We start from the raw sequence: 11,197 nt of genomic DNA on the forward strand, positions 1-11,197 counted from the left end.
CACCCCAATGGTTGGGCCTTCGTCAAGGCCTTTGGCGTTTTGTGCGGCTTCTTCGGGTGCACTCCTTCCGTTGACATCTTCCTGCATTTCTTTGAAGTGAAGAAACAGGGGAAAAGCCTCTGGGTGAGCCTCAGCAATATCCCTGGAAGGGTTCTTCTATCTCTCTTCCAACAATCCTTCAAGGGGTGGAAGGGGAAGTTTTTCAAAGTCTGCTGCTCTGACTACGACCCTTCTGCCCTTGACGGTTTTCCCCTATATTGGGTGAATGAGGTCAAAACCATGAAGTCCAAGTCTCTGGATGAATTGCCCTCGAACGATCGAGAGGCTTGCAAGATCTTGACCAGTGTGGGAGGCTTCGATACCGCTACCCTGATAAGCCTGGAGTTCAATGCCGATGCTTTAGAAAAATACATAAGTATGAACGTCTTTTCCTACGACTTTCTGGGCTTTGCTCTTGTTGGATCTTTGCTTAATGCGCGATTTTCCTGCTTCTTTGTGTTTTACTTTCGCCCAATGCCTGACTTTTGCTATGTTTGCTTTATTGGTGTAGGTTCAAAAATGGATAGGCAACGCCGGTTGCGTTTAGCCCAGTTACTGAGGCCCAAAGATGGAGCTTTGGCGTCTCCTCCCTCGGCCTCTTCCACACCTCCATCTTCTCCTAACCCCCAACCTCAACCTGCAACAACACCAACGAACCCAACAACCCCAGCTTCTCCCCGTCCACTTCCAAGCTCTCCACCTCCCATCGTCACCGTGCCTCTCGCGCTGGTTGAGGCGGGTGCTTCCTCAGCCCCCCTTGACAAGGGCAAGTGGGTGGTGGAGGTTGTTTCTAATGATGAGGACTCTGCTGAGGGGCAAGTCTTCAAACGACAAAGGACCTAACATGCCCCTCAGATGGTCGCCTCCGCCACTTCCTCTTCTTATGGGGCGGAGTCCTTAAGGGAGGATCCACCGAGCGCCACCTCCCCTCCCCAATCAGTGCATCAGGAGAGGGGGTTCGAAGCTGAACCCGTGGTCGTTCTTCCCCCTGCCCCAGAAATCCCTCTTTCCATGCAGGAGTCATTGAGGGGGTTTCTGAGCCTGGGATCTGCTAGTGGCCAAGCTGAAGAGCCTCAGAGGGAGAACATGTACTATTACATGGGCCTCTTCATGTCTTGTGCCTACACTTGGCACAAATAGTCCAGGGCCAAGACCGCCCAAGCTTCTGCCTTCCAAGCTTTGGAGAAGGAAGTAGCTTCTCTGAAAGAGGGGCAGGAGAAGCTCAAAGAGGAGAAAGAGAGGTTGGCCGCCCACTGGGGGCGTCAAGAGGGTGCCTATAAAGAGTCCCTGAGGATGGCACAAAAGGCCAGGGAAGAGGCCAACAAACGTCTGCACGAGGTGGCCCAAACCCAAGCAGAGCTTCTTAATGAAGTGGTCCCTCTTCGCACAAAAATTGCTGATCTCGAAGCGGTTGCAGAAACTTCGAAAGCCTACCAGAAGAAACTCGAGGATCAGTGCGTGGATCGAGAGCAAAAGCTGGGGAAAACTGAGGCTGCGCTCGAGTCCAAAACTGATGAATGCGCCCGGTTAACCACTGCAAATGCCACCCTCCAGGCCAAGGTTCAGGAGTTGACTTCTGCCTTGGCCTCCAAGGACCAAGAAATGGTTGCATGGTCATCTCTTCGCTCCTGGAGCGCGAAGGTCTTGTGGTCATGGCTTTCTGGAAACTTTCTCGACTTATCCGGGTTTTGGAACTGGAACTGAAAACGTGTGTGGTGGGACTGATGTTTTATATCGAGCCCCACGGTGGGCGCCAAATGTTCCGGCCGGCTGACCGGGATCGTCTTTGCGCGTGGCATGTCCTCGCAAGCTTGGGCACCTTCGTCTTGCTCCGTTTGTGAGTACCTGAAAGAAGTGAACAAAGGGGCGCCCTCGCGGCCGTTTGCACTCGGACGATCAAGTCAGCTAGCGAGAAACATCAAAGTGACACACCCTTGGGAGGTGGTCGAAGAAACTGTGCTAAGTGACTAAAAAAACTCAGAACTAGAATGGTGTTGCCCTAATTGCCTTGTGCTCACTGTGAGTGCGCCGCGAATACAACTAGGGTTTTTCTCTCTGTGTATCTGTGTGAATTTAGGTTAAAAACTCGGTCCCTTTTCAAATGCCCCAAGGTCCCTTTTTATACACCTCTCATCTGTTAAAGCGCGTTAAAGCGCATTGAAAGCGTATAAAAACATTCCTTGGAACATTCGAATCTTAACTAAATTAACGCGTACCTTGGCAAACTTTAACTGAAACCTTTAATGAGCACGTGTGCCTTGCCACGTGTCCCTTTGACTTGATCGTTTATTCTGTGTAGAGGGTCCCACAACGCCGTCACCAAACTTAGGGTTATTCTATCGTGTGAGCCCTCTTTCCTGCGAAGTGCTTCCGGCTCGTGGGTTGACGTTCTGGGTGCCAACTCATGTGTCCCAATCACTGGTTACTTGCCCTGGGGTATATCTACCTTTCTCTCGTACCATGCACGTGGTTCTCCCTGGTTATGGCCCTCTCACGGGTCGTATATGTTCCAGGGTCTCCCAGCAGTGGCGTGGATACTTCATGAGTTAAGGCATCGCCTTCTGGTGCTAAACTTGCGGCCTTGAAGCCGCCTTTCTCTTCTCTTTACTGCTGTTCTGGACTGTCGAGGCCCGAAGCCTCTCCGGCGACGCCTCTCTCCCTCGGGTGATGCTTCTCTTTGGGCGATGCCTCTCTTTGGGCGACGCTTCTCTCCCTCGGGCGTTGCTTCTCTTTGGGCGACGCCTCACTTGGGCGACGACTCGAGCGGTCTACCTGCTGACTTCTCTTCCTTGGATCCCTGGAGGGGTCCCCATCATGCGTTGACTCTGACCTTCAGTCAACGCCCGATGACGGGACGGTACAAAATTATTTATAAATATATTTAAAATTTTAATGGTGGACTTTATAAAATAAAACTATGTCCAGGTTTGAAATATTCAATAATATAAAAAAAATTATGATATCTGGTAATATTTAGTAATTAAAAATATAAAAAAAAAAGTAGTTAAACAAAGAGATAGAGAAATTAGAAGAAAAAAAAAACCACAACCACACACCGCCACGTCAGCATCTGATCTTGACACGTCACATTTCTCAATCACATCTCTCTACCACATAAGTAACATTTGACGTTGTAAGGTGAGATTTAACGAAAATGACCAATTTGTATACATTTAAAAAAAAAATTGATTTTTTTAAAAACCACTATACTAAATTGACTATTGCCCCTACAGACGAATAAGATAATTAAACCTCTTTTATAATAAGGATAGAGGGGACTATTAAAGTTGCATTTTCAATAAAAACACATTTTGGTTATTAAAATATTTTCTATTTTCAAAAGGAGATTGAAGAATGCTTTTCACCTAATATTAAAAGGGAAAAAGGGAAAGTAAATTAATAGACATTTAGTTATATGACGTATTAATTACTAACGATGGTGTGTTTAGATTAGGAAAGGGATGTCTTGAGAGTGGATTACAAATAATTTGAGAAAAAAATGTGAAGAAAGTGAGTTGTTTGGAATAAGGTACTATAGTGAATTTGAGGGAAAAGTTTATTGAAGTTTGTAATCGATGTGATAATTATGAATGAATTTTTAATTTTTTTAGAAGATTTAATATGTAAGTTTATAAATTTAATTTTATCTTTAGAAATATTTGAATAACAAATTATGAGATATTTTTCTATAAATTTAAGTTAATTAAAATTTTATAATAATTTTTGTTATCATTAAACATTGAATTTTTTTTTATAAAAATAAATAACAATATTATTTTTATATTTTATTTTATGATTAATAATATTATTATTATATAAATTTATGTTTTTATTATAAATAATTGTATATATATGTATATATATTATTAATTGCTAATATTTATTTTTATTTTTATTAATATTTTTATTAAATATTATTATTATTTAATATTTTTTTATTATATTATATTAAATACAATCAATTATAGGTATAATCGATTTTTTAATCGATTTTTTATATATACTAGCGGAAACATAAATTTATATTTTCATTATAAATAATTGTATATATATATTATTAATTTCTAATATTTATTTTTATTAATATTATTATTAAATATTATTTTATTATATTATATTAAATACAGTCAATTATATGTATAATCGATTTTATATATACTACAAGAACACAGGCATGACATGCCTGTGTATCCGCATGTTTTATTTTTATTATTTATATATCATTATGTTTAATATTAAAATTGAATAAACGATATTATTATTCACACACACTTATATTAGTATAAATTTAAGTTTATTAAAAATACGAATACATGTAAGAAGACACATAAATTTTATCAAAACATAGCTAACATAGTAGTAATACATGATAAATTTACTGATTATTCAATTTAGTTTTATTTTGATTAAATATAAATTTTTCAAAATTTAAATAAATTTTTACAATGAAGATTATCACCAATAAAAATAAAATCATAGTATGGAACAGTAATAACATTTTTTGTTAACTGCATTTTTTATTGATTGAGACAAATGTCAAATAGATGTCAATCTTATTTTTGAAACAATATTTGTCATATATGAATAGTGTTGTTTCTCCTTTCTTTATAAGTTTTTTTTTTCGTGTATTTATTTCTCTTTTCTATTTCCAATATTTAGTCTTTAAATTTGTGTTTGTTATGTAATTTATTAAAATTTAGAAAAATAATAAATATTTAAAAAATATTTAAAAATTATAAAAAATAAATATTTAATTTTAATTTTAATTAGAAAATTTTAAAATTCTAAATAATATTTTTTAATACTATTTTTTGATCAAATTAATTAAAGTAAAGAAAACTAAGCTAATAAATAATAAGATAAACATAAGGGTATTTATATATTAATTTCAAGTAAATTTCATATTTGTTAACAATATTAATTTATCTGCAAAGGAACTTATGTTATATTTTTTATTATAAAATTTAAGGAAAAAAAATATCCAAAATATGAAATTGATCAATTTTAAATGCAAATGATAACATTATAAAAGACTTTCTTTAAGTGATTTCATAAGACTTTTTTTTGTCTTTAAAAACTCATATATTACAACACAATAAAAATTGAAAGTTTATAACTATTAATAAAACATGAAAAACATATTATCAATTTATTCCTAATCTTTATTCCTCTCTCCAATTTTCTTATTAATTTTCTTATTTTTTTTATAATATATCAATTTTTCACAAAATGTGGGAAGTATGGTAAAAAAAGAATGTGGAAATGAGGTAGTGGGAAGGAAAGAGAGAGAAAGTGGAAAGTAGGGTAAGTGGTTTATGTGCACTAGAGAATTATAAAAACGGTTTCTTAAATAAATTTTAAAACTGCTACAACAGTGGAAAGTAATTAGGAATAATAAATATAGTGCACCTCTGAAACAGTTATTTCAAATTTAATATTAACTATTTTTTTTAAAACATAAAAGTATACCAATCTCTCCACTCTCCTATCACTTAAATGACAACAAATAAAATAAAATTTTAAAATTAAAAAACTGTTTTATCAACTTTTGAAATAATAAAATGTCTAAATCATCAAAATAAAATATAAAATAAGGATAAAATAAGAAAAGAATTTAGAGAATATCTTGAAATTTTTATTTAATAGAAAAGGAGATCACTTTAAAATAGAAAACTAATGTATCAATCTCTCTACTCAATTAAATGACAACAAATAAAATAAAATTAAAAAATTGCTTTATTAGCTTATGAAATTATAAAATGTTCAAATAACCAAAATAAATTAATAAAATAAAATATGAAGTAAGGATAAAATAAGAAAATAATTTAGAGCAATTAAAGTGGAAAATCCCCTTTATATATAACTATAGATTTTTTATTTTATTATTTAATTATATTAAAATGTGGAAAAAAATTAAATACAAAATTTAATCAAATTAAATAATATATTACTATTTGTGTTAATCTTTTATTACTTATATTTATATTTATTTTTAATTAAATATGTTTAAAATAATTAAATGATTATATTTTTTATCACAATAAATCGAATGTAATATTATTGAAGAACATAATATTTTAACAATGTGATTCTTAATGAGTAAAGAAATTGAAGTTATTATTTTATAAAATAAACTAAACATCTTTATTGAAAAAAACAAAATAAAATGTATACAGTAAAGAAATAGGAAAAACAAAATAAGATAAATAAAAGAGATGAAATATGAAGTAAATTAGCAATACATAGGTTCAAAATCTCAAAATTAGGATTTTTGAAGCATTGAGGAGGCAGAAGACACGATGGAGTGGCGGTGATGAAATGTGAAGAGGAACAATAATACACCGTTTCAGAATCTCAAAATTAGGATTTCGGAGGCATAAAGGATGCGGAAGGCACGACGGTAGTGACAACCAAGGAAGACTGTGCGCGCGTGTGCGCTTACATCTAGACGTTGGGAGGGTCAACAATGAAGGCGTTTGCTCATGCAATGGTGTATCACAACTGATCCTACCAGTTGACCTGAGTGCAAAAGCCTTGCCACGTCAAAGGATGCTCCTTCTGGATCAGCTTCACACCACGTTAGCTTCTGTCCTTCACGCCTCAATTCCTCGCAAGAACCTGAAGAAAATAGAGTGGCGCCGCTGCGGCCGATCGCGCTCCGACGCTCAAGTCAGTGACGGAATCACCAAATACTAAGAGAGAATATCTAAACTCAAGGAACCGTGCGCAGTGAATCTCAGTGTACTTAGCAAGTATTCTCAAAGCGTACTCAAGTGTTCTGAAAAGCGTACCTCAAAGTCTGTTAAGAGTTCCTTATATACCTGAGCACTTTCTCTCTCCTGACGGTTATACCTCTGGACACGTGGCTCGCATCCAGCTGTACACGTGTTGCCATTTGGAGCCCCCTTCTACTTGAGCGTCACCTCTACTCTTCAAGCTATTCGACTAAGTTACCCATGCAAGGAGTAACTTGGTGCATAGTTTCCTTGGAGCTCGACCCTTTAAGCGGCGAGTACGGGGTGTCACCATGCACACCTTCTCTGTGGTCTCGCCTGCCGCTATCTCGATCTGTTTCACTTGCACATCATGCATGTTCTGGGAAACCGTTCCCTTGCCTCGACCTCTGGCTAGGGAATGATCATCTGATAACCTCGTCCTTCGTACTTGTACCCCTTGAAATCCTTAAGCAAGCCTTCCTGATCCTTCGGTGATGTGCCCCTTTCGGCGGTCTCTAACCACTTGATCGCCTAAAACTCACATACGGCGATTATGACGCAAGCCTGGTGACCGCCGGTTATACATTGTAGGGATCGGAGAACGCCAACTCAACGATTGGCGACTACACAAACTTCCCGATGTGCTTCCCTTCTGTCAGCCAGGTGTCCCGTTCAACACGCCTATATTATCGCTTGCTGCCACGTCATCACTTCCGATTACCTGATTGGTACAACAACTTTGAACTTTTCGACTTCTTCCTCTCTCGTCTTTAGTCACTTTGATTTTTGACTCACCGTTAGGATTTCAGTTCTTGCTCATGTGCTTGTGAAATATACCTTTGTTTTGAAAGAAGAGGCATCGAAATTGAATTTGCACGCACCTAGGACTCTACACAAAGAACAAAAATCAATGAGTGGAATAATCTATCTACCAGGAAGATGATGTGGATGGGGACGATCTTGTAGATGTAAGTTGTCTTTCTCTATGCAAAACTTGGATTGATACAGTTTGAATAATTTTTTGAATATCCCAAACAATATATAATTTTCGTACAACAATGTAGTGTTGGTGTTTCAATCCTTAGTTCCCATCAAATGACTCTGGTTTGTTATCTAGTTTGTTTCGAGTTTTCTTACCGAAGGTTTTTGGTGAGTTCGACCATCTGTAGAAAAAAAAAACACCAGAATTGAATTTGTTGAATTTGCGCACACTTGAGATTCTGTAGAAAGAGCGCACTTGGGGCTCTATAGAAAGAATATCAAATAGCACAAGACAACAGTTTTTAAGATGTTTTTATATTCTTTCTCTCACAATTTTCTTATATATCACTATTTTGCCTAAAAAAAAGTAACCGTCCATAAATCCACATTTCACCACTCTCCCTCCACTCTTCTCTAATAAATTGCTTATTTAATAAAGAAGAACATCAATTTAAAATAGAAATGTAACCAATCTCTCCACTCTCCTGCCAGTTAGGTGACAACAAAATAAAATAACGTATCAATATCTCGACTCTCCTCTTAGTTAAGTGAGAACAAATAAAATAAAATTTTAAAATTAAAAAACTTCTTTAGTAACTTCTAAAATTATAAAATGTCCAAATAACAAGAATAAATTAATAAAACAAAATATTAAATAAGGATAAAATAGGAAAACAATTTAGAGAAATTAAAGTGGAGAATCCCTTTATACATAGATATAGATATAATTGATTATATTTATATATATAATAATAAATCAATGTATTTTAAAATTAATTTAACATTTAAATTATAAATAAATTTATTATATTTATAAAAAATTATAAAATTTGAAGAAGAATATAAATAATTTATTTTATATATTTATAAATAATTAATTTAACTAAAAGAATTTAAAAAAAAATCACATATACAAACAAGAATGACAGAAGTATAAGTTCGAGGATAAATGAAACTTTTCAAAATAGGTCACCCCATTTCAAGGTGTTCTCCATAAGAGGAAATTACAAGGTATGATGGAGAGTAAAAGCTACTCCTCCACAAGCTGACCATCAACCACAGACTTGCCCGGGCCAAGTTGGGAGAAATTCATCTTAGGGTAAACACCCGAGGCTTGGGCGACAACATCCTCGAACCCCACTAGGTAAGAGTTAGCAGCATCATTGGTGAAGGCCTCTTTCTCCTTGGCTAGCTCTTCATCTTTCAGTTCCAGTTCTTCTTTGAGCCTCTCCACCTTAGTTAGGAGTTTCGTCTTCTCCTCAGATAAGCTTAAGGCTTCCCTGGACTTCTCAACTAAAAGAGTCTCAACTTCTTGTTACAAATGTTTTGATTGATGGAGTTCCTCCTAAAGCCTCGCCGTCTCTCGCTGAAGCTCTCCTTGAAGGTTTTCCAGTTGTTGTTGGAACTCAGCAGCCTTGTGGAACTTCTTGTCAGCCGACCCTCTCAACTCTTTTAACTTGGTAACAACCAAGTAGCTTGCAGCAAGGCCCTACCCCATTTGTCTCATGGTTTCTTGGACGAGGCGGTCCTCCTTTAGGCTCATAAGTTTCTCCTTCGCCTTGTTGGGCAGGAGGACCTTCTCGAGAAAAGAGGGAGCGTCCAGGCTTTGGTCCCATAGTCCTTCTTCCTGGAAGCTCGTGCCCTCGTCTTCTCGCACCACTACCATGTCGCGTGATGGGGATGGGCTTAGCGGAGGAGCATGGAGGGAGGAAACATGCCCATCTAATGTAGAGTGCTCGGAAGGGGCAACTGTAGTGTTCCTTCTCCTTTTAAAGACTAGCTCAAAGTAGGTCTCCTCCTCGTCCTCCATAGGGGTTGGAGCTGCTATGGCAAGAGCCTTGAGTTTGAGATCCTGGGCTTGGGGTGCTTGAGCAACTGCCCTCATCTTCTTGGCCATTTCTGCCATATCCTTCTTGTTAATCTGGGCCAGCATGGTACCAATATAAACCTTTAGCCCCCCTGGGAGAACTCTTTGCTTATGAGAGTGGTAGTATCAAAGATCACCTTTAAGCTTGAGAAGAAATGGCAGACCTCTTGGTCACAGATAGCTGTCGTTTTGCTGTCAAATTAATATGATTCTAGCGTAGACTTGTCTAACACTAGAGAGATAATAGTATAATTGTGGACAAATGTCCCCAAGTCGTCTCCCAACGAATCCAATAGTAAAATCAGTTGATCAGGGTTTAAAATCTATCTGCAAGCAATAAAAGTTAGCAATAACAATAAAGATGAAAAGGGGGTTTGAGATAGTTGTGCAAAAAATATAAAAGAAATTAAAATAGCAAATAAAAAGCGGTTGATCCCAAGTTCTTCCACCAATGAATTCTTCACACGTTCTCTAAAGATTAATCTTTTCTCAATCCTCCAACAGAGCTAAACCAGATTGAACATGCGCCGATCTGATTCAACTGAAACTCACCAGTAAAGCATGCGTCTACTAGTTTAATCAATACCCACTTTGTTCCATGCGTATACTCCATGGGAATGCTTACCTCCTCTCCCTTGAATCATGCGCCCAAGAAATTAATTAGAACAATGAAACTAACTAAGAAACCAAAGTTTAAGATAAGGAAGACTCTCAATCATGCGTTCAAGTACAACCTCTCACAAAAACCAGTTTTCCAGGAGATTAGACAATAAAAACAACTGTTATAGAGAATTAAAAATCGAAACTTTTATTGAACAAAACCTCAGAACTCAATGGGGAATTACAAAAGAATCAACCAAAAAGGTTTAGCCTTCCATGCGGAGGCAAAACAAAAGAATTACTAAGAAGAAAATAAACTAAGAAAACCCTATGAAGCTCTCTTCTTCTCCTTGATGCTTGTGTCCTTTTATAGGCTTTTCTGCTCCAAGGATCTTGGGAAAATATTGTAGTTTATATTTTGTTAACAGTTTCCCTTTCCATAATTCTTTTTATTTTGCAGAAGATTTGCTTCCAATTCTGTTTCTGAGATATTGTAGATTTTATTTTCTCTTTCTTCTCCTCAGAATTTGTTTTCTGTTTTGGTTCAAGAGCAACTTGGACTTTTGCATATTTGGCCCATTCACAAAGGTAGATGCTTCCTCCGGATAATTTACTCTAAAAATACAAAATTAACAATAATAATAGTTAAGGCCCAAATAAACCCAATTATAAAAATATTAATGAAAACAATGGATTTATTTATTATTATAGTCCAATAATCTATGAATAAGGCTAGTAAGTGTGAATAAATATATGCTCATCAGTCACGCGGGGGCATGTTTTCTAGGCACCGAGCACCTTGGAAGTTTGGTTTCTTGGTTCAGTATAAAGGAAACACATCTAGAAGCGTTGGGTCCTTCTTGTTGCACCGTATCTTCAAGAATTTACCCTTGAAGCCTTTCTAAAATTGTTGGAAAAGCGATAACAATGCTCTCCCAGCCACCCCATTGAAGGAAATCCAGAGTTTGCGACCTAAGTGCTTGGCCTCAAAGAA

The sequence above is a fragment of the Phaseolus vulgaris genome, chromosome 5 (assembly GCF_000499845.2).
Source record: "Phaseolus vulgaris cultivar G19833 chromosome 5, P. vulgaris v2.0, whole genome shotgun sequence".
Lineage (NCBI taxonomy): Eukaryota > Viridiplantae > Streptophyta > Magnoliopsida > Fabales > Fabaceae > Phaseolus > Phaseolus vulgaris.